The sequence below is a fragment of the Arachis ipaensis genome, chromosome B05, assembly GCF_000816755.2.
Source record: "Arachis ipaensis cultivar K30076 chromosome B05, Araip1.1, whole genome shotgun sequence".
In the NCBI taxonomy this organism is placed as follows: domain Eukaryota; kingdom Viridiplantae; phylum Streptophyta; class Magnoliopsida; order Fabales; family Fabaceae; genus Arachis; species Arachis ipaensis.
Window position 1 is genome coordinate 25,822,952 of NC_029789.2, and position 22,669 is coordinate 25,845,620.

Genomic DNA, 22,669 nt, shown 5'->3' on the forward strand with positions numbered 1-22,669 from the left:
AATACCACAGACAAGGTTTAGACTTTCCGGATCTCAAGAATGGCCGCCAATAATTCTAGCCTATACCACGAAGACTCTGATCGTAGATCAGGAGGCTAAGAGATATGCATTCAAGCTTGTTTGCATGTAGAATGGATGTGTTTGTCAGGCACGCGTTCGTAAGTGAGAATGATGATGAGCGTAACATAATCATCACATTCATCATGTTCTTGTGTGCGAATGAATATCTTAGAGAAGAATATGCTTGAGTTGAATAGAAAAACAATAGTACTTTGCATTAATTCATGAGGAACAGCAGAGCTCCACACCTTAATCTATGGTGTGCAGAAACTCTACCGTTGAAAATACATAAGTGAAAATAGGGTAGACATGGCCGAGTGGCCAGCCTCCCATGGAGGTCTAGAGGTCTAAAATGATCAAAAGATGATCTCGAAAATGATCCTCCAAAAGATCTTTAACACAATAGTAAAAAGTTCTATTTATACTAAACTAGTTACTAGGATTACAGAAATAAGTAAATAATGCAGAAATCCACTTCCAGGCCCACTTGGTGTGTGCTTGGGCTGAGCATTGAAGCTTTCACGTGTAGAGGTCTTCCTTGGAGTTGAACGCCAGTTTGTAACTTGTTTCTGGTGTTTAACTCTGCTTTGCAACTTGTTTCTGGCGTTTAACGCCAGAATAGAGCAGAGAGCTGACGTTGAACGCCAGTTTTCGTCATCTAAACTCAGAAAAAGTATGGACTATTATATATTTCTGGAAAGCCCTGGATATCTACTTTCCAACGCAATTGAGAACGCACCATTTGAAATTCTGTAGCTCCAGAAAATCCACTTTGAGTGCAGGGAGGTCAGAATCCAACAACATCTGCAGTCCTTCTTCAGCCTCTGAATCTGATTTTTGCTCAAGTCCCTCAATTTCAGCCAGAAATTACCTGAAATCACAGAAAAATACACAAACTCATAGTAAAATCTAAAAATGTGATTTTTATTTAAAAACTAATAAAAATATACTAAAAACGAACTAAATCATACTAAAAACTATATAAAACAATGCCAAAAAGCGTATAAATTATCCGCTCATCAGGTACTAATGTATCTTGTTAATAATACATGTCCCAATATAATATTTGATATAAAATTATTAGTGAGGACACAATTCCTCTCCAATAAGAAGACATTGAAATGGAATAAACAATGTGTTTCAATATCTTCGTAGAACGACTGATATGGGGTTATTTTATCCTTATGGATCTAAGTCACAATTAGTTGGCTTTGCAGATGTAGTTTATCTATCTGATCCGCATAAATTTAGATCCCAAATAGGATAAATGTTTACATTTGGTGACACAATTATATCATGGAGATCTACAAAATAAACTATAGCTGTAACGACTCAATTTCTAGCACGTCATGATCAATACTAGTTGTCAGGCGCTACTTCACAGTTATATTTGAGCCTGTATTGCTTATCGAGATCACGTGTTAGCCAGCAATAGCAAAATAGGTTTAAGTTAGGCAAAAGTACATGATGCATATAAACATAGGAAAGCATAACAATATCATCTATTTACCCGAAGGCTCAATTTAATACATTATCATAGTTCATACAGAAGACATTATCGCTTATTTATACTACACAAAACTATTTACAGACTCCAATATCTATATTAACAAGCCTCGGCTCTACAAAAGCCACCCTACTCTAGGACCTGTTCTACAATACATATATAGTATTTACAAAACATATTAGTACTCTAAAAGTCTATAAAAAATGAGGACAAAGACTACTACTACTAGTTATAGATCAATGATAACTAAAGTAATACGGAATGCTGAAGTAAAAGGAGTCAAGTTTTTAAAGTCACTTAAAGGAACACTAATGTTATCACTTTACCATTTTACCCTCATATCCTTCATAACATCTTTTTACCCTTCATTAAGTTAATTAACCATTTTTATATTTACTTTGTGCCCAAAATTATCATTTTATTCCTAGGTGTTCTAATTTTTCCGTTTAATTTTATTTAGCATCAAAATTTTACCAAATTAACCCTAATATTTTTCTATGACCAAATCACTCCTAATAATTTTAATTAATGTCAATTTTATCCTTATGAGTCTAAAAAACTATCTAAAATTTTATTTTAATTATAATTTTGATCCAATTAATTTATTTAATTATAATTTTATTCCTAAATACACTAAGTTCAAAATTCTACTTATATTTCATTTATATTACATTTTAACCCCTTTTTTTTTTACCTGAAATAACTATAACACCATTTTTACTTTTACACACTTGTTTCATAGGATCAAAACTAGTTTTTTAACTTCTTTTTAATCCTCCAACATGTCACTTTCCAGGCCTTTAGTGGCTAAAATTTTTAAAGGTGTAGTTTTTCATTTTTATCCACTTTTAGTGGCTTTTAAGACTTGGAACATAAACCCCAAGTGCTCCAAATAATTCAGCTATTCCATACAATTTTCATAGGCAAATAAGCTTCAAATATCATTCAATAATAAGTCAAAAATAGAGAAGCATCACTAAATTTTTAGAATTAAAAATCAAGCACAAAATCACCACAAAGTGGCTTAATTATATAAACACGAATAAAGTATAAACATATTCTAACTATTCTTAATCCTTATCTCGTTTTTAATTCAGGCCCTAGATCTCTAAAACACCAGAAAATACTCTAACAAAAGAAGAAATACAGCTGGAGGTGGTGCATTTTTTCTTGGCCGAAAAGTATCACAAAAAATGATGAAATTTGGCCACTTTAAGCTTGAATTTGTGTATCTTCTTAGAAATGCTCTATATGGGTTTTAAGAGGAGTTTTCTAGACATGGGAGATAACAAGAATTCACCATAATTACTGCTGGAAAAACAAAAAAGAATGGAGAAGGAACAAGAGCTCACCTTGCTGAATTTTCGTAAGAATTAGTGAAAACAGGCAGGAAATTGTGTTTGTATGACTTGGATTCTCAAAAAACACATGAAGAAAAATGGAAGAGCTGCTGGAATCTTAGCTGAAATATGGAGAAAATGTGCAGTATTTTTCTCTCTTCCTCTCTCAAGATTTCGGTAAAAAAGGTGGTAAAAATGCATAAGTGTGTGTAAAATTTGTGAGTAAGATTTCTTTAAATAAAAATTCAGAGTCTTGGATGAATTTAGGATGGTAAAAGAGGGTAAGAATTTTGTGGCCAAGGGATGAGGATTAATAAAGAAGGGGCGTAAAAACAAGGAAGCTTAGTCAATGCTGTGTTGAGTTTATCTACAGTTAACCGTAGTTAGTTAATTGGGGTTAAAACATATTAGAGAGGGGGTGGATACTAGTCATAGAGAGAGAGAGGGGGGGGCGTGTTGCTTGGGAAACAAGCAAGAGGATTCGAGGTCTCTATGTATTATTTGCGGAATACTAGTCAGAAGTTCGCTTCGGAGTAACTTTTACCGTGCGATAAAATAACTAGTGGCTGAGATTTTTTTCTTAAAGAAATAAATTATGAATGGATGGCTAAGATTAATCTTGGGACACAATTACCAAAATATAAATTATTTTTACCATTGGTTCCATGGTTTTCGGTTACTAACTTGTTTTGGTGTGCGCAAAAATGTCACTAAAAGTGAATTTTTGCCTCAAAAAATTTTTAGTGAGGAAAATAAACTAATGGCAACCAAGTCTTCACTTTTTACTTGTCAAATTTGATTTAGAGGAATTAATTACCCTCGTAAAGTCAAGTTTGACTCATTAATTACCCTTTTATTTTTTTAACCATTGAGCCTGCCTCACTAATTCTTGTTAAGCCGTGGTTCGGAATTTTGCGGAATAAGTTACAAAATAGTTCGAAAACTAAGTTTTCCAGAAGCTAGATTCTTACATTCTACCATCTTTAAAAAAAAAATTTATCCTCAAAATTTTAACTATGCACAAAGAATTATAGGAACATCTATGTCATGCTTTATAGTTAAGGTCTTTAATTAGCGTAATGCTCACCTCAAGCGAAGGGACCGGACCTAGTGGTGCTTTTTAGTAGTCACGGTAAAATCTCCTCCCTGTTGATGGGGTCTAGAGGTCATATCTACAATCCTATTTTGATAATCTCTTGCTAGATGTCCCTCCTTGTTGCAGTAGTATCATGTATTTGTACAAAATCGACAAGGCCTACCGCTATGATTTTTCTGACACTTTGGGCATATGAGGCTGTCCTAAGCCTGTTGAGGTTTCTCTCCTTGTACCCTAAACCTTAAACTCTAATACTCTAAATCCAAAATCCTAAACTGCCTCCATGTTGGTTCCAGCGCTGTTGTTGCCTGTTAGCTTTGAAATTTATACCCCGATGGGCTAGACTCTGATCAAAACTTTGTTATGCAACCTCTCGATGATTCGCTCATGCAACTGCCAACTTCTTTGTACATTCCTCTATCAGCTAGCTCTTTTTGGCGAATTCAGCAAAGTTCCCAATCTTCATTGGACCGATAGAAGTCAATAGATCCTCCCTGAGTCCCTCTTCGAACTTAATGCACTTCTATTCCTCAAATTCTGTGGGAACTCCTTGACAAACCTTAGAGAAGTGGCATAAGTCCTCAAACTTCCTGGTGTATTCGGCTACTGTCATACTCCCCTATCTTAACTGTAACAGTGCTAACTCCTTTGGGGTGCGGGTGGACGAAGGAAATTACTTCTTGTAGAACTCTATCGTGAAATTATCCTAAGCAATTGCGGTGCCCTATTGATCCAATAACAGATTTACTCCCTGCCACCAATGTTATGCATCCCCTTTTAGCATATAAGTAGCAAACTCCACATATTATCCTTCCGAGACATGTTGCACTTGCAGAGCCCGTTCTATAGTGTGAAACCAAGCATCTGCCTCGGTCAGATTAGTGGTTCCTGAGCATTGGGGTGGATTAACTTTAAGGAAAGACGCCAAGGTCATCAGCCTATCCCCCCTCGGGTATGCCATTTTTCGGTCCATTTTCATTGCTATTCATGTTTCCATTACCCTGTCGTTCCATCCTTTCTATGGCTCTATTAGTCGTGGTAACAGAATCACACATAACGGTAGCCATTGCGGTCATGGATTCTACGAAAGCAGTCGAATCTAATGCTGGCTTGGAACTTGGATTTCCTTAATGGGGACCAGGCATATGCGCAGCCATTTGGGTCCTGTTAATACCAAAAGATCAACATTAAGGTGATCAGTCTTAATATATCCAGTTTAAGTGCAAACATTTCCTACAACGAATGTTCACATACCATCATGCAAAATGTATTAACAGAGATACCCTATTAGCATAGAAATATACTAACAGAACATGCAATGAAGCATGGTCAGTCCATCCCCAGGCTCTACCAAGGATGAACTACTTTGATACCATTTGTAACGATCCAATTTCTAGTACATCATGACCAATGCTAGTTGCCAAGCGCTACTTCACGGCTAACTTTAGGGACTCTAGACCTTATATTATATTATACTATATTGTATTATATAAAGGCAAATACCAAATCGGTTCCTAAAATATTCTAGCGTTGATAAAATGGTACCTGACTTTTGTTATTGATAAAATTGTACCTAAAAAATTTTAAAATTTGACAAGTGTGTCCCCGAACTCGCTTCCGATCAATACGTAGCTGATGTGGCTACCATATTTTGCTAATTTGGCAACGTTGTTAGCCTAAATACTTAGCTATAATTAACATTTAAATTAAATCAAAATCCAGGTAAAAAACCCCAAATCACACCAAACATTGTCCTGAACCCTAAATTGGGACTTTTGTGCTTAATTTTCCCCAAATTTGCAGATTGGAACATTTATACGGCCAAAGCTCGTGGGAAAGCTAGTATAGGGAGAAAGAGCCCATCAATGGAAGCTTTTGAAGTGGATGGTATGTCAGAATTTGTGATGAAAACCTATGATGGAATGTGCTTTTGTTGTCTCCCAGCTATTCCGTTGAAGTCAAAGACAACTAGTAAGCCTGATAGATGGTTTTTTCCGATGCTGTATGTGAAAAGTACAAATTGAGATTTTGCTGCTTATTCCATTTTTGTTGTTTCTCATATTTTGGTGTTTTTTTTATCTAATCTATGAATTTGTTTTGCCTTGGTAGAACAAACAAATTTGGTATAGGTATTTGTAATGGTTGGATAAGATACAAGATCATTGTACTGAAGAAGAAAGATCTTATAAATGTGAAGAAGAAAACCCAAATCAGTGACAAGTGTGTGGATGATGTGGAGATTGATAAGATGGTAATGTTGCTGCCTAAGATGACTGAAATGAATGAGCACCTTAGGAGGATTGAGTTGCTTGTCAATGTCATTTGTATCTTAATTGGATTAGGTGTGGCTGTAAATCTACTTTATTTGGCTAAGTAGATAAATGACTAAGAGTTTATAGGTTTAACAATGACATAGTTTAATGATTTTGTGCTTTTTCCAATAAATGAATGTAATTAAGATGATCAATGAATGATGTTCTTTTGCTTAATTTGAATGAGTTGGTCTTCTTATCAGTGATGAAAACTAAATAAATAATCGATTTGCAACCAAAAGAATAAGTTACAGAAGGAAAAAAATAACAATGTGGCATGATACTAACTTGTAATGGACAAAAAGTTTTAATAGAAGAAAAGTTGTAGATACCCTTACAATTTTACTTAAAGAGCTAATGCTCAATACTTCAAAACATAAATATTATCATGCTAAATCTAGAAGTTAACATCACTTAAAATCCAAAACATAGGACACAAAATACTAATATAGTCCCATGACACAAAATATAAAAGTTCAAACCAATAATCTAGAATCAAAATATATCAGATAACAAAATAGTACTAAGTTGCATAACATCCCACTATCTATTCTTCTTGTCATTGATGGTTGGCTAGTTGGTTTCTTCCTCCTCAAAGATGGGGTGGGCATAAACCCTGTGAACTTGTTTTGGATGGTTTGGGTGCTGCTGCCATGTTTTCCTAGTCACAGTTGGTGGCTTAATTAGAGGTGAAACTTAGACTTAAAGATTAGGCCTTATCCATTGGTCATATCACTGGACTTTGTATTACTAGTCTAGGCCCAAAATTTGGGGCTATAGCACTCAATGGCCTAGTTGGGATGGAAGGTATAGACCAACTAGGTGGCCTCACAACAACATTCTTAATCCTACTTTAAGGAGGGGGTGGTGGTGCAGCTACTATGGATATTGTGGAGTTGGTTGGTGCTGCAAAATTGATTGTGATTATTCTCCTTGAGCTGCTTCTTTTGCCTCTGTCATAGCAATCATAAGAAAAGGTAAACAACTCAATTAAATTATGCAATAATACAACAGATGTCACATCAATAACACATTATTCAGAGCAATTATCTAAGTAAACATAAAAAAGAAATACCTATTGTGTTTTCTGTAACAATTTTCTCTGTTTTGATATCAGTCACATCAGCTTGGTCAGGATTACCACCTCCATCAGGAGCATCATCAGGAGCACCTCGATTGAGATCTTTATGAGCACCTTCACCAGAATCATCATTAGCATCCAAGTCATGTATTGCTTCAAATACTCTGTCAGCTACACCAGATCCTCCAGTCATTCTTTGCTGGGGCAAACCACTTGGTAGTTGTCTAGGATGTCTCTTTCTAACTCCTTTTAACACCTTTTTCTATTGTAATATACTCCAAAATTAACCTGATGAGAAATCAAGTCGGCCAGAATGAGGGCTAAAAACTTGAGGGCCAAACGTCGGTTTAGAATTTCTCAAAAATAATTGCTTTGTCAATAGTATAGTTCCAAAATCAACAAATGACCCTAATCAAAGTTTAAATTTATTTGTCACAAATGCAAATCAATAAAAATAGAGAGTATTAGATCTCGAATCATCTCTCAAAGGAATTGCAGTGAGGTGTATATATTATCTCTTATAAGAACAAAGGGTTTGTAGATGAACAGGCAAGAAAATAAATGACAAGAAAGGTAAAGTTAATAACTAATGAAAGATAAGTGCTAAAAGACAATATTGGTAAAGACTGAGAATCAAAGTTTTCTAACCAAGTCATTGACCACAAACATGGCAATTACCTAGAGTTAATCCCATTGAATCATCTCCAACATTGGGAGAAAGTCAAATAGACATAGTCAGTCTTAATCCATAGGGCTTACTCGTCAATGGAAACAAGAACAATTAACAATCCTAAATCACCAATCAATATTGGAAATCAACGACTCTTGTATCACTAACCACGACAAGACAATTATAAGAGCAAACCCAATTAGTCAACCTCTAATGGTGAGATAAGTTAACCGGACTTAATCAATCTCAATCCAAAGGTCTTACTTGTTAATGGAAATGAGATTAATTAAAATCTCTAAATTGTCAATCAATTTAGACATTAGTGACTCAAGGTCACTTCAATTATAATTTCAAGCCAAGAGTGTAAAAAAACTACCCTAAAACTAAAAGAGACATTTCTACAAACACTTGAAAGACATAAAAGTAAAACATAGTAAAATAATAATAAAATCTAAAACTATCAAATGCAAGATAACAATAACAATAACTCAAACAATCATCAAGAAAGCATAAAACATCAAATTTCATAAAAGAAAACCAAATCAACAAGAGTTCATAAAACTGAAAGTAACAAAATAAAGAAATTGACAAGTAAAACTAAGAAAATCAAGATGCTAGAACAATAAAAGGTAAAAGAAACTAAATTAAAACAAGATCAAAATCTAAATCTATGAAGAGAACTAAACCTAAAACCCTAAATTCTAGAGAGAATAGAGAGCTTCTCTCTCTAGAAATCTAACCTAAAACATGGCCTAAAGCTATCCTCATTGTTCTCCCCCTTGATCTTCCTTGAGTTTGGCTTGAAATACTTCAGAAATGAGTTGGATTGGGCCAAATTTGGCCCGAAATCACGACTCACGTGTTCACTTAAGTGAAATCACGTGCTGGCAGTCATGTGTACGCATGGAGCATGCGTAGGCACAAAGTGGCGAATTTCCAAAACATGCATACACGCAAGACATGCGTACACATGACCATAAGATGCTCCAAAATTTATTTCTTCATGAATTCTCCACTTTTGCATGCTTTTTCTTCACTTCTTCAAGCCATCCTTGTCTTTTGAGCTTGAAATCACTCAACAAACACATCAAGATATTGAATAGAGTTTAAGTGAATTAAATGTAGCAATTTGAGGGCCTAAAAAGCATGTTTTCAATCATTAAGCACAATTAGGAGAAATTCACAAAACTATGCTATTTCAGGGAATAATGCAGGATAAGTTGATAAAATTCACTCAATTCAATCCAAAATAAACCATAAAATAGTGATTTATCAAACTTCCCACACTTAAACAATAGCATGTCCTCATGATAAACATCAAAAAAGAAAAGAAAGGGTATCAACATTTATTCAATGTAAACTATCTATATGCAATCTATCTAAATGCATATAACTACTCTATCTAATGCTATCTAATTACCTATACGTAGTCAAAATAAATCAATTTTCAAGAATACACATATAAATAATCAAGGGCTAAAGAGAACAACAACCAAGTCAAATCCACAATTGAATTGAGTTCTAAAAAAGAATTTACAAACTTGTAAGATAAGAGATAATCACAAGTGGAAATATAGAATTGAGCAATCGAACCCCTCACTGGATGTGTATACGCTCTAGTCGCTCAAGTGTTTAGGGTTGATTCACTCAATTCTCCTCTAATCATGCTTTCTATAATTTGTTCTTTATCTAACAATCAACATTTATTCAATGTATGCATACAAATATCATGAGGACTTTTTCAAGGTTGTAATGGGGCTATGGCAAAGGTAAGGATGGATATAGCTAAGTGAGCTAAAATTTGAATCTTTGATCAACTTAAGCTCTCACCAAATACATATAACAACCTATACAATTCTAAAGCAAACCTAACTACCCATCATTTCACTTTTTACATAATCATGCATTCTTTTCAATTTACATCCCATATGAATTGTTATTATTACTTTTCCTTGGGGCCGTTGTCCTCTTTTTATTGCTTTCTTTTTCTTTTTCTTTTTTTTCTTTTTTCTTTCTTTTTTTTTTCTTTTTTTCTTTTTTTATTCAAAGTGAAATATATACACAAGTGTCAATGCATATGGTTTACATAATTAATACATGAGTGTGTACCCAATTCCTAAGATTTTTAATAAAAAATACAAAACATAACTTTATCAACTAATGTTCCCAAATTTCTCCACACTTAGATATTACACACTCTCACTAGCATAAGTTTTTCAAAGATAAAAATGAAGGACATTTATTGTTTTTCACGTAAGGCTAGTAATGTGCTAAAATTAAGAACAAAAGGAGAATTAATAAGGCTCAAAGTTGTCTAACAAAAGTAGATGAAAGAGTAAGGCTATATAGGTAAGTGACCTAATTGAAATGAAGGCCTCAATCACATCAATGCATATATACACAGAATAGGACATAAAGAATCAAACAAATCAAAGATTACAATCATAGAATAACATACACGAGAATGAAATATTGGTTAATATGATGTAACCACACATTAAGGCTCAAAACTCACAAGGTTGTGTGTTCTAGCTCTAAAACTATGTTCCACACTTATAGTTCAAGCAAGTTTAAATGAAAAATATAAGCTCAAATCAATTTTAGAATGCCCTATAAAGAATTTTTCTTGAAAATTTTCATTAGTTTGGTATATGCAATGTGATTGGATGAAAATATAAAAAAAAACCCTAAGTTCATTTTCTAATTTCAATCAAACCAAATCATCATGTATATAGAAAACTAAACTAGGTGTAATTATCACATTATCCAATCACAATCAACAACTAAAGACTAAAAGCATATATACAAGGCAAAATAAAAGTGCATCAAACTATAAAGATACTAGTTATGTACAGACCAAACTAATAAAAGTGAAATAAACTAAAAAAAGCACTCAAAAAAAACAAAATAAAGCTAAAAGTGTTTAGAATAGAACATTTCACCTAGAAAGATTATCGCCGATTAGTCGGACGACCTCCCCACACTTAATATCTGCACTATCCTCGGTGCTCATGCAATCATGCGGAGTGGAAGGAGTCGTCATCATCGCCATCGTCAGCTGGTGGGTCCCGCTCCTCCTCCTCGCTGTGCTCTGAGGGGTGTCCAACTCCTCCATCGTCGCGTCCCAAGCTGGGTGCTATCTTTTGATATTCTCATAACGTCGCTTAGAGTGGCACTCTAAACGAGCTATGTCCTCGATGAGCCAGTGGACGAGATGGTAGATCGTCTCTGATGATGATGATGATATTGCTGGTGCTGATGGTGCTGAGGGTCCTGAGGGGCCTGCCTCTGAAGTGGATGCTGCCTGACATCTGCCTCTGCGTCTGGAGGTCGGCTAAGGTTTGTACCAGTCGCCATGTGGTATCACCTTCTTGCTTCCTGTGATGGTCGGCCTCTCATCAGTGGTCAACCAGACAACCTCGGCCTTTGTAGCTAGCTAAGTAATCATACACAGGAAGGCCTGGTTGCCAATGTAGTGAGCCCATCCCGTGTGCTTTTTGATGAGCCTTGGAAGATACAGCTGCTTACCTTCCAAGACATACCAGATCAAGATCGCCATGTCAGCAATGATGTGGGTCTCGTGGGTGCTTGGCATCACATAATTGGCTAAGATCTGCTGCCAAATCCAAGCCTCAATAGTCAGAGCGTGGACTGAGATAGCCTTGGGAGCCATTTTGTCTACTCTGTAGATCCATGAACTCCCAGGCCTGGCAATGACTGCTGATGAGAGAACTTTTGCGTGGTCTAGAAATTTGCGGATAAATTCTCGTTGCAAGTATAGTTTCTAAACCTTCAAAAGTCCTTTCATACAAACGTTTTGGTTGTCACAAGTAACAAACCCCTTTAAAATTGATAACTGAGTATTTAAACCTCGGGTCGTCTTCTCAAGGAATTGCAGGGAAGTATGTTCTTATTATTAGCTATGAAGATTGTAAATTGGGGGTTTCGGAAGTAAGGAGGGAATATGTTATATGACAAGTAAAATAAAATAATAATAATAAAATCTCTTGGCAAGGTATAAGAAATTGGAAGTCTAGACTTAGTTATCCTTATCAATAATAATGAAAGTTAAATTTTAATTCCACTTAGTTGACCTTTACTAAAGCAAAGGAAAGTCAAGGGACAAATTGGTTTGATCTTCGAATCCTGTTTATTTCCTAAGAAAAGATTGGGATTATTGAAGTTCAACTCAATTGGCAAGATAACAATTATCAATTATGCTGTTGAATTGGATAACTCCTGAGTTACTGATTTCTTAACCAAAACCAAAAGGGGAAAAATAAATCTACTGGAATAAAAATGCCTTCAGATGGGAAGCAATAATCATGTAAATAAAAGAAAGCAATAATAACTGAAAGACCTCAAATAATATTAATAAGGGAAATTATAATCTAACATGAAGAATTCATAAACTAAATTGGAAGAATAAATAAAAATAAAGAACCTGGGATTGAGAGTCACTCCTAAAACTAAGAGAAGTCCTAAATCCTAATCCTAAGAGAGAAGAGAGAACCTCTCTCTCTAAAAACTACATCTACTCCTAAAATTGTGAATATGAGAGCTTGATTATGAATGGATTCATTTCTCCACTTTATAGTCTCTAATCTGTGTTTTCTGGGCTGCAAATTGGGTCGGAAACAGCCAAGAATTCGCTGGTTGTGAAATCTGCCACGCTGGTTTTTCGTCATTGCGACGCGGCCGCATGGAGCACGCGGTCGCGTCACCTAGCGTCAGGGCAACTATAGCATATTATATATCAAATTGAAGCCCTGGACGATAGCTTTCCAATGCAACTGAAACCGCATCGTTTGAACCTCTGTAGCTAAAGTTATAGCTGTTTGAGTGCGAAGAGGTCAGGCTAGACAACTTAGCAGTTTCTCCAACTTCTTGTATTTCTTCCACTTTTGCATGCTTCCTTTCCATCCTCTAAGCCATTTCTGCCCTGTAATCTCTGAAAACACTTAACACACATATCAAGACATCTAATGGTAATAAGAGAGGATTAATATTAGCAAAGATAAGTCCAAAGAAACATGTTTTCAATTAAAGCACATAATTAGGAAGGCAAATGTAAAACCATGCAAATAGTATGAATAAGTGGGTAAAGAGTAGATAAAAACCACTCAATTGAGTACAAGATAAACCATAAAATAGTAGTTTATCAACTACCATCAACTTATCCCAGTCAAAAGTCATCATCTTCCTTTCACTTTCTGCCTCTTCAAAAGCATCTTTCCCACTGGGCCTAGGCAAAAAGTGAAAGGTACGCTCTATGACATCCTCAAAAACTGGAACCTTCTTGCCCCGTAGGTGAACTGCATCGAGGGCCCCTGTGTAGTAGTTAGCGTAAAACTCTTGGACTTGCGATGCGTTCACTGTCACAAATTTCCTATCTAGGAACTCCCATCCCACTGAGCAATCCGATCCTGAGTAAACTTTTGCATCTCAGGGGGTATCTAGAGTTTCCTTTCCATGTGCAAGTTCCTACTCTGAAAATCAGAGAAGTTAAGCTCCGAGTAAAGGTTGATGAAATTTTATGGATCAGTGGGAGGCGTATTCTGATTAACTCTGTCTCTCTCACTGATCCGTCTCTCAGATAGTAGCTCGTCTATTGTTTTAGCGGTCTGTTGTGTTCTTTTCCTTTTACCGGACCCTGTGGCCTTACCCTTTTCGTTCCTGTTAGACATCCTGAAAAAGAACGAAGGAAACAGGTATATGAAATGTATTCTAAAGGCACACAAAGCAAAATGATGTAACAAGTAGGCAAGAAGTGGAAAACTGAGGTAAATAACAGTAGAACGGTGAAGTGAACGAAGAAAGTAGAATTGATTGGAATTATATGCCAGATTCAAAACAATAGTAAACAGAGATTTCATTCCAAACAATCAAAGCAATCAAAGTCAGTTAGCTTGCCTGTTTATTATAAATAAGGGAAGGAAACATTGTTGCTATGCAAGCTCACATTGAACTTCGCAACAATGCAATATGAAAGAAATGACTGAGTCAAGTATGTGTAGTGCACATATTCATATGAATAAACTTTAAGCTTAATCAATTGGTGATGAAAGGGATAAAGCAATGATCAACAAAGCAATTAAGGTAAGTTCAAACACAAAATTACATTCCAGTACTAAAATCACAGGATTGGATTAAGAAACAAAAAAATCCATGCCTCATGTAACTTAAATCAGTTAAGCATGATAAAAGCAGATAAAACTAGTTGCATAGGCTAAAATTTCTTAATCCTGTGAATTAAGGTAGGAGAACTTCAATCAAGAAAAACATCCAAGTTTTGGTCAATTATGAAATTAATTCAATCCATTTAATGCATATGAGTAAATAAAAATTAAAACAAGTAAAGAAATTGAAAGTATTGACCAAAATTGGCAATAAAGCTTATCTGAGGCAAATTTTCCTTGAAAATAGTTAGAATACCAGGTCTTATTGATACAAAAATCCATCAATAAGACCTTGCATTACTAATTCATGAAAATGCAGCTCAGTGCAATAAAATCGAAAGAAAGCTTAGCTCTTAGCAACAAAATAGTAAAGCAAACAGCCAGATAATCGACGAATTAAGCTTAGTAAAGTTTCAAAGTAGGATTAGCATAATGTCAAACTCAATTAATCAACCGCATCAAGAATGAATAGTTAAAACCAATTAAACAATTTTTGGCAGTAATTCAGCAGTTAACTATCACATTTCATAAATTCACTCAATCAAACAGGTTTTCATATGAATGCAGTAGTAAATCAGAAACCAATTCATATGAATCAAACAACTAAATGTAATTGAGTGAAGAAAAAAAATTTACAATTCAATCAATAAAACAAGAAAGTCATCACCATGCAACAAACAGATTCAGAAGTATTCAATCCAAACACATTCACAACAGCAAAATTCCAAACCTAAAATCCACTACAAACTAAGTTCAAACCTACCTAACCACCTAAATCAACTAAAGCATAAATTTTAACTAATTCTAACTAAATAAAATTAAACTAACAGAGATGGAAATTAAACAAACCTGAAAACAGAGTAATGTAAGAACAGAGAAAGGGAAGGGATGGTCGCGAGGGTTCAGCCACAACTTTGGTGACTGGCCAAGGGAGGTGGTTGATGAGCGGATAATTTATACGCTTTTTGGCATTGTTTTTAATATGTTTTTAGTATATTTTAGTTAGTTTTTATTATGTTTCTATTAGTTTTTATTCAAAAATCACATTTCTGGACTTTACTATGAGTTTGTATGTTTTTCTGTGATTTCAGGTATTTTCTGGCTGAAATTGAGGGACCTGAGCAAAAATCTGATTCAAAGGCTGAAAAAGGACTGCAGATGCTGTTGGATTCTGACCTACCTGCACTCAAAGTGGATTTTCTGGAGCTACAGAAGCCCAATTGGCGCGCTCTTAATTTCGTTGGAAAGTAGACATTCTGGGCTTTCCATAAATATATAATAGTCCATGTTCATACTTTGCCCGAGATTTGATGGCCCAAACCGGCGTTCCAAGTCAACATAAAAATTATGGCGTCAAAACGCCAGAACTGGCATAAAAGCTAGAGTTAAACGCCCAAACTGGCACAAAAGCTGGTGTTTAACTCCAAGAAAAGTCTCTACATGTGAAAGCTTCAATGCTCAGCCCAAGCACACACCAAGTGGGCCCGGAAGTGGATTCTGCATCATTTACTCATTTCTGTAAACCCTAGGCTACTAGTTTTCTATAAATAGGACCTTTTGCTATTGTATTTGGGCACCTCATGACACTTTACACGTTTCATATTGTATTCTGTATGACATGAGTCTCTAAACCCCATCATTGGGGTGAGGAGCTCTGCTGTGTCTCGATGAATTAATGCAATTACTAATGTTTTCCATTCTATCACGCTTGTTTCTATTCTAAGATATTCACTTGCACTTCAACTTGATGAATGCGATGATCCGTGACACTCATCATTATTCTCACCTATGAACGCGTGCCTGATAACCACCTCCGTTCTATCTGCAATAGCTTGAGTGCATATCTCTTGGGTTTCTAATCTAAGATTAGAACCTTCATGGTATAGGCTAGAATTACTGGCGGCCATTCCTGAGATCCGGAAAGTCTAAACCGTGTTTGTGGTATTCCGAGTAGGATCTGGGAAGGGATGATTGTGACGAGCTTCAAACTCATGAGTGCTAGGCATAGTGACAGACGCAAAAGGATCAATGGATCCTATTCCAACATGAGTGAGAACCGACAGATGATTAGCCGTGCGGTGACAGCGCATTTGGACCATTTTCACTGAGAGGACGGATGGTAGCCATTGACAACGGTGATCTACCAACATACAGCTTGCCATGGAAGGAGCCTTGCGTGCATGAAGAAGAAGAAAGTAGGAAAACATAGATTCAGAAGATAGAGCATCTCCAAAACCTCAACCTGTTCTCCATTACTGTAAAACAAGTATTTATTTCATGTTCTTTTACTTTTTACAATTAAATCTGAGAGTTATTGATATCTTGACTAAGAGTTACAAGATAACCATAGATTGCTTCAAGCCGACAATCTCCGTGGGATCGACCCTTACTCACATAAGGTATTACTTGGACGACCCAGTGCACTTGCTGGTTAGTTGTACAGAATTGTAAAAGTGTGATTGTGATTTCGTGCACCAGTGGCGTTGGCGGCAGTTGACAATGGAAGTGGTGAGAGGAACAGGTCACTGCTGCGGATAGGGAAAGGAGGGAGAGAAGAAAAGAGAAGATAAAGGAGAATTGAGGGAACGAGAGGAGAAGAGTGTTCAACGGTAACAATGGGATTCGCTGATGGTGAACGACGGGTGGCAGTTGGAAATGGATGTTGGGGAAGAATGGAGAGACGTTGGGGAAGAGAAGGAGACATTGAGGATGAAAATGGTGGCTTGTGCGAATGCGTATTAGGGCTTCGTATAAGAGTGGGTGCATTTTGAATTCATGCATACACATCAAGTATGCGTATGCATGACTAGGGCAATTGGGGGTGGTGTGTATGCGAGAAATTGCTACACACGTAAGGTATTGCCATTGCCCCCTTATGTCGTGTACGCATGACTTTCTTGCGTACGCAAAATTGGGAAACTTTATGGAGTGTGCGTACGCATTAGGCATACGTACGCATTAGGCATACGTACGCATGAATGGTGGTTTTTTTTAACCATAAGTGTGTGCACGCACAGCATATGCACAAACCAAGTTTGGTGCTATTTTTGGTGTCATGCGTATGCATCATCCATGCATACGCATGAATTGGTGAACTTTTGGAAATCATGTGTACGCATGATCTGGTGCTCTGCTTTCAAACATTTTTCAACTCCTTACACGAAACCAAGCATTTCACTTAAGCCAAAAGATTACCAAACCTTATTTAAACATGCTAAACTATCAAGAAAATCTAATAAAACTATCTAACAATGGAAATTTAACTTATTCATCAACTATATACACAAGAGAAAATTGAAAGATCATACCATGGTGCGGTGTCTCCCACCTAGCACTTTTAGTTATAGTCCTTAAGTTGGACATTTCGGCGAGCTCCTTGTCATGGCGGCTTATGCTTGAACTCGTCCTTGAACTTCCACCAATGCTTGGATTTCCAATATGCTCCAGAATTCCAAATTAATTGCATCCAACTTTGATGAAGTTGGGAACAAGCTAGGAGCTCTCAAAGTTGATCTTCGTGTATGCCGGGATCCCAAATCTTGTTCCTATACCCGTCTTCTAGTTGATTTTCAAAATTCCTTCCGGGTAATAAACATTCAGAATTCTCACTCAAGCACCCAAACATCTTCCTCAACCCACTCAATTGAGTTATTCGCCAACCATTGAACTTAAACCTTGACGATTTAATCATAATGAACCTAGAATAGTGTTTCCAACCACTAACCATCTCTCTTTTGCTCTTAAATCCACATAGAGCTCTAAGTTGACCATCCATTTCAAGTAAATCATATTCAAGATAATAAAGTTTAGGAATAAGAGTTTTACCCACTTAAATAAAAGGAATGGATGGTGACATAGGAAGAGACGTTTCGAATGATCTTGACAAAGTAATTTCCACTCCCGTCCATCCTTGTTGAAGGACTTCCACCACTTGATAAGCGTCTTCATATTTAGTTTCTTCCTCACCAACTTCTTCTAACTCTTCCTCATTTCTCATGTCATATCTCGGAGGTGGCGTAAAGTCTACGTCAATATCCATTTCAAATTCAATGGAGGAAGCTTCATCAAACTCAAAGAAATTATCAGTTGGTGTGAAAACCTCATCAATTATGGGATTTGTCACTTGCTCAACTTCTTCCAATTCTTTACTATTTATAATATGTCTTGGAGATTGTGTACGGTCCTTCTTAACATCTATCTCAAACCCAAAGGAAGAAGACTCAACAAGATCACCAACGTCACTAGTTAGTGCAGAATCACCTTCAATGATGGGGCTTGCTTCTTGCTCAACTTCTCCCAATTCTTCAACCACTTCTTTAGTTTCAATGCATTCAACCTTCTCCACTTGTTGCAACTTATGCTTCAACTCCTTTTATTTCTCTTGAGGATCCAAGATTTTCTCAACTCCACATGCTTCAATTGAAGTTGGTTCTTCTCTTTTATATGCGGAAGTACTTGAATTGTTGGAAGAGTGTATTGGGGCTAAGTGAGATAGAGATTTGACTAAGGTAGCCATGATATTTTTTTGCCTCTCTTGGATCTCTTCTTGCTCTTGGAAAAACACTTTGAGTACTTCTTTCGTTGAGAGTTATGGAGAAAAAGAGGGTTCATCATGTGGGAGAAGGTCTTCATATATAGAAGGTGGTTCATATTGGTAAGAATGTTGAGGTGATGTGTATGAGGGTAATTGTTCAAGAGGTTCATGGGAGTATTGGTGTTAGAATGGTAATGGTTCTATGTATAATTCATATGGCTCATGTGATTGTTCTTGAGGCACATATGGTTGGTGGTATGGTGGATATGGATTAGGTCCATATGGGAGTGTTTGGTGGTGGAATGGGGCTTGGGAGTATTGTGGTTGAGGATAATATTGAGGATAAATGTCATAGGCTTATGGTGCTAGAGGTTCATTACCGTAGTAAGGTCCACCATATCCATAGGATTGGTATTCACCATGGGGAGGATTGTGCTTATAGTAGTCTGAAGGAGGTTGTTGCCATGAAGATTGTCCATATGCACGTGGCTCCTCCCTCCATTGATTTTCCATCCCATAGTGTGAACCGGCATTGAAGTTACTATTTCCTATAACATAGTCACAGCCATACTCAAAGCCACAAGGAAGAGAATTCATATGAAAAAGAACAAATAAAAACAAAAGATATAAAAAAAAAAAAGAATAGCAAACTCCTAACTGCTAACAAAAATCAAGAAAACAACCAAAAAACAAGTTATTCACATATGCACATATTGACGATAACTAATAAATGACACAAATTTGTAATTCTCCGACAATGGTGCTAAAAACTTGATGAGGGCTAAACGTCGGTTTAGAATTTCTCAAAAAGAATTGCTTCATCGACAGTATAGTTTCAAACCAACAAATGACCCTAATCAAAGTTTAAATTGTTTTTCACGAATGCAAATCAATAAAAACTGAGAGTATTAGATCTCAGGTCGTCTCTCAAAGGAATTGCAGTGAGGTGTGCGTATTATCGATTATGAGAACATGGTGCTTCTTCAGTCTCATTACATCCATTCACTTTATTCACCTCTTCATTCATAACAGAATTCACACTATCATTCACCTCATTCACATTAGCACTCCTCTCATTCTCCCTCTCAACAGACCTTTTCACTTTAGCAGTGGTCTCCTTCACAGTTTCATTAACCTCATTCACTTCACCAAGATCAAAATTTCCCCTCTTATTAATCTCACCAACTTCCTTAATGGTAACATCACCTTCATGCACATTATCACCAGGCATATTGATTTCATACACACTCTCACTGCTACCATCAGAGACCACCTGTTCATCGATGATGTCAGGGTTGGCATCAATAGGGTGGTCAAAATAAAGTTGCACAATGTTATCATTCTTCAGAGTACTTTCACACATTCTCATAACATCAGCATCCCTCCTAAGTAACCTCAACCCATTGGCTAAATCTAGAACGGGTTCCAACCAATAAACTTCATTATATCTAGTTTAACCTAGGTTTAAAAATAAGTCCTTAATAAAAAAAAGGTTACATGTCTCCACATTCACCCTATGTATTTAAGTTACTAAACTTTCATCATATTTGACATTACCCTCCCCATCCTTTTACAAGGAACCTGATGAACGGATAATTTATATGCTTTTTGGCATTATTTTTAGTATGTTTTTAGTAGAATCTAGTTACTTTTAGGGATGTTTTTATTAGTTTTTATGTTAAATTCACATTTCTGGACTTTACTATGAGTTTGTGTGTTTTTCTGTGATTTCAGGTATTTTCTGGTTGAAATTGAGGGACTTGAGCTAAAATCAGATTCAGAGGTTGAAGAAGGACTGCTGATGCTGTTGGATTCTGACCTCCGTGCACTCAAAGTGGATTTTCTGGAGCTACAAAACTCAAAATGGCACGCTTCCAATTGCATTGAAAAGTAGACATCCAAGGCTTTCCAGCAATATATAATAATCCATACTTTGAATAAGGATTGATGACGCAAAAGGGCGTTGAACGCCAGTTCTACACTGCAGTCTGGAGTTAAACGCCAGAAACACGTCACGAACCAGAGTTGAAAAGAGGATAGGATGCAGCCATTGACCACCGTGATGCCTCCAGATGATTAGCCATGCAGTGACAGCGCATCGGACCATTTTCATAGAGAGGATGAAAATTAGCCATTGACAATGGTGATGTCCTTACATAAAGCCAGCCATGGAAAGGAGTAGGACTGATTGGATGAAGACAGCAGGAAAGCAGAAGTTCAGAGGGACGAAAGCATCTCTATACCTTTATCTGAAATTCTCACCAATGATATACATAAGTATTTCTATCTTTATTTTCTGTCTATTTATTATTTATTTTCGAAAACTCCATAACTATTTTATATCCGCCTGACTGAGATTTACAAGGTGACCATAGCTTGCTTCATACCAACAATCTCTGTGGGATCGACCCTTACTCACGTAAGGTTTTATTACTTGGACGACCCAGTGCACTTGCTGGTTAGTTGTATCGAAGTTGTGAATGAAAAACAATTTATTAAGATGTGCGTACAGAGTTTTTGGCGCCGTTGCCTGAGATCACAATTTCGTGCACCAAGTTTTTGGCACCGTTGCCGGAGATTGTTTGAGTTTGGACAACTGACGGTTCATCGTGTTGCTCAGATTAGGTAATTTTCTTTTTGTTTTATTTTCAAAAATTTTTCAAAAATCTTTCAGAAATTTTTCTTTTGTTTTCGAAAAAAAAATACACAAAAAAAAAATTTTCTTTTCAAAAAAATTTTTATTATGTTCTTCAGAATTTTTAAGAATGAATTCTAGAGTTTCATGAAGCATGTGAAGCCTGGCTGGCTGTAAAGCCATGTCTAAATTTATTTGGGCTGGGGCTTCCAACCCAACATTATCAAGAGCAAGCTAGTTGTTGCTGATCCACCTGCTGCTGTTCCTGATCCACCTGATTTACATGCTAAAGCTTGACTGGCTATTAAGCCATGTCTAACCCTCAGATTGGAGCTTTAGACTAAGAGTACAAGATTCCTGGAATTCATATTAAAAATTTTGGAATCCTTATTTTTCTTTTTCACAAATAATTTTCGAAAAATCCAAAAAAAAAATTAGAAAATCATAAAAATCAAAAATATTTTGTGTTTCTTGTTTGAATCTTGAGTCAGATTTTAAGTTTGGTGTCAATTGCATGTTCATCTTGCATTTTTCGAAAAAAATCATGCATTCATAGTGTTCTTCATGATCTTCAAGTTGTTCTTGGTAAGTCTTCTTGTTTGATCTTGATGTTTTCTTGTTTTGTGTCTTTTCTTGTTTTTCATATGCATTCTTGCATTCATAGAGTCTAAACATGAAAGATTTCTAAGTTTGGTGTCTTGCATGTTTTCTTTGCATATAAAAATTTTCAAAAATAAGTTTTTGATGTTCATCTTGACATTCAAAGTGTTCTTGGTGTTCATCTTGACATTCATAGTGTTCTTGCATTCATCACATGCTTTGATCCAAAATTTTCATGCATTGCATCATTTTTTATGTTTTTCTCTTTCATCATAAAAATTCAAAAAAAAAAAATATTTTTCCTTTTTTCTCTCATAAATTTCGAAAATTTGGATTGACTTTTTCAAAAAATTTTAAAATTCAATTGTTTCTTATGAGTCAAATCAAATTTTTAATTTAAAAATCTTATCTTTTTCAAAATCTTTTTCAAAAATCAAATCTTTTTCATTTTTCTTAGTTATTTTCGAAAATTTTAAAAATATTTTTCAAAAATCTTTTTCTTATCTTTATCACATAATTTTCGAAAATAACATCATCAATTAATGTTTTGATTCAAAAATTTCAAGTTTGTTACTTACTTGTTAAGAAAGATTCAAACTTTAAGTTCTAGAATCATATCTTGTGATTTCTTGTGAATCAAGTCATTAATTGTGAT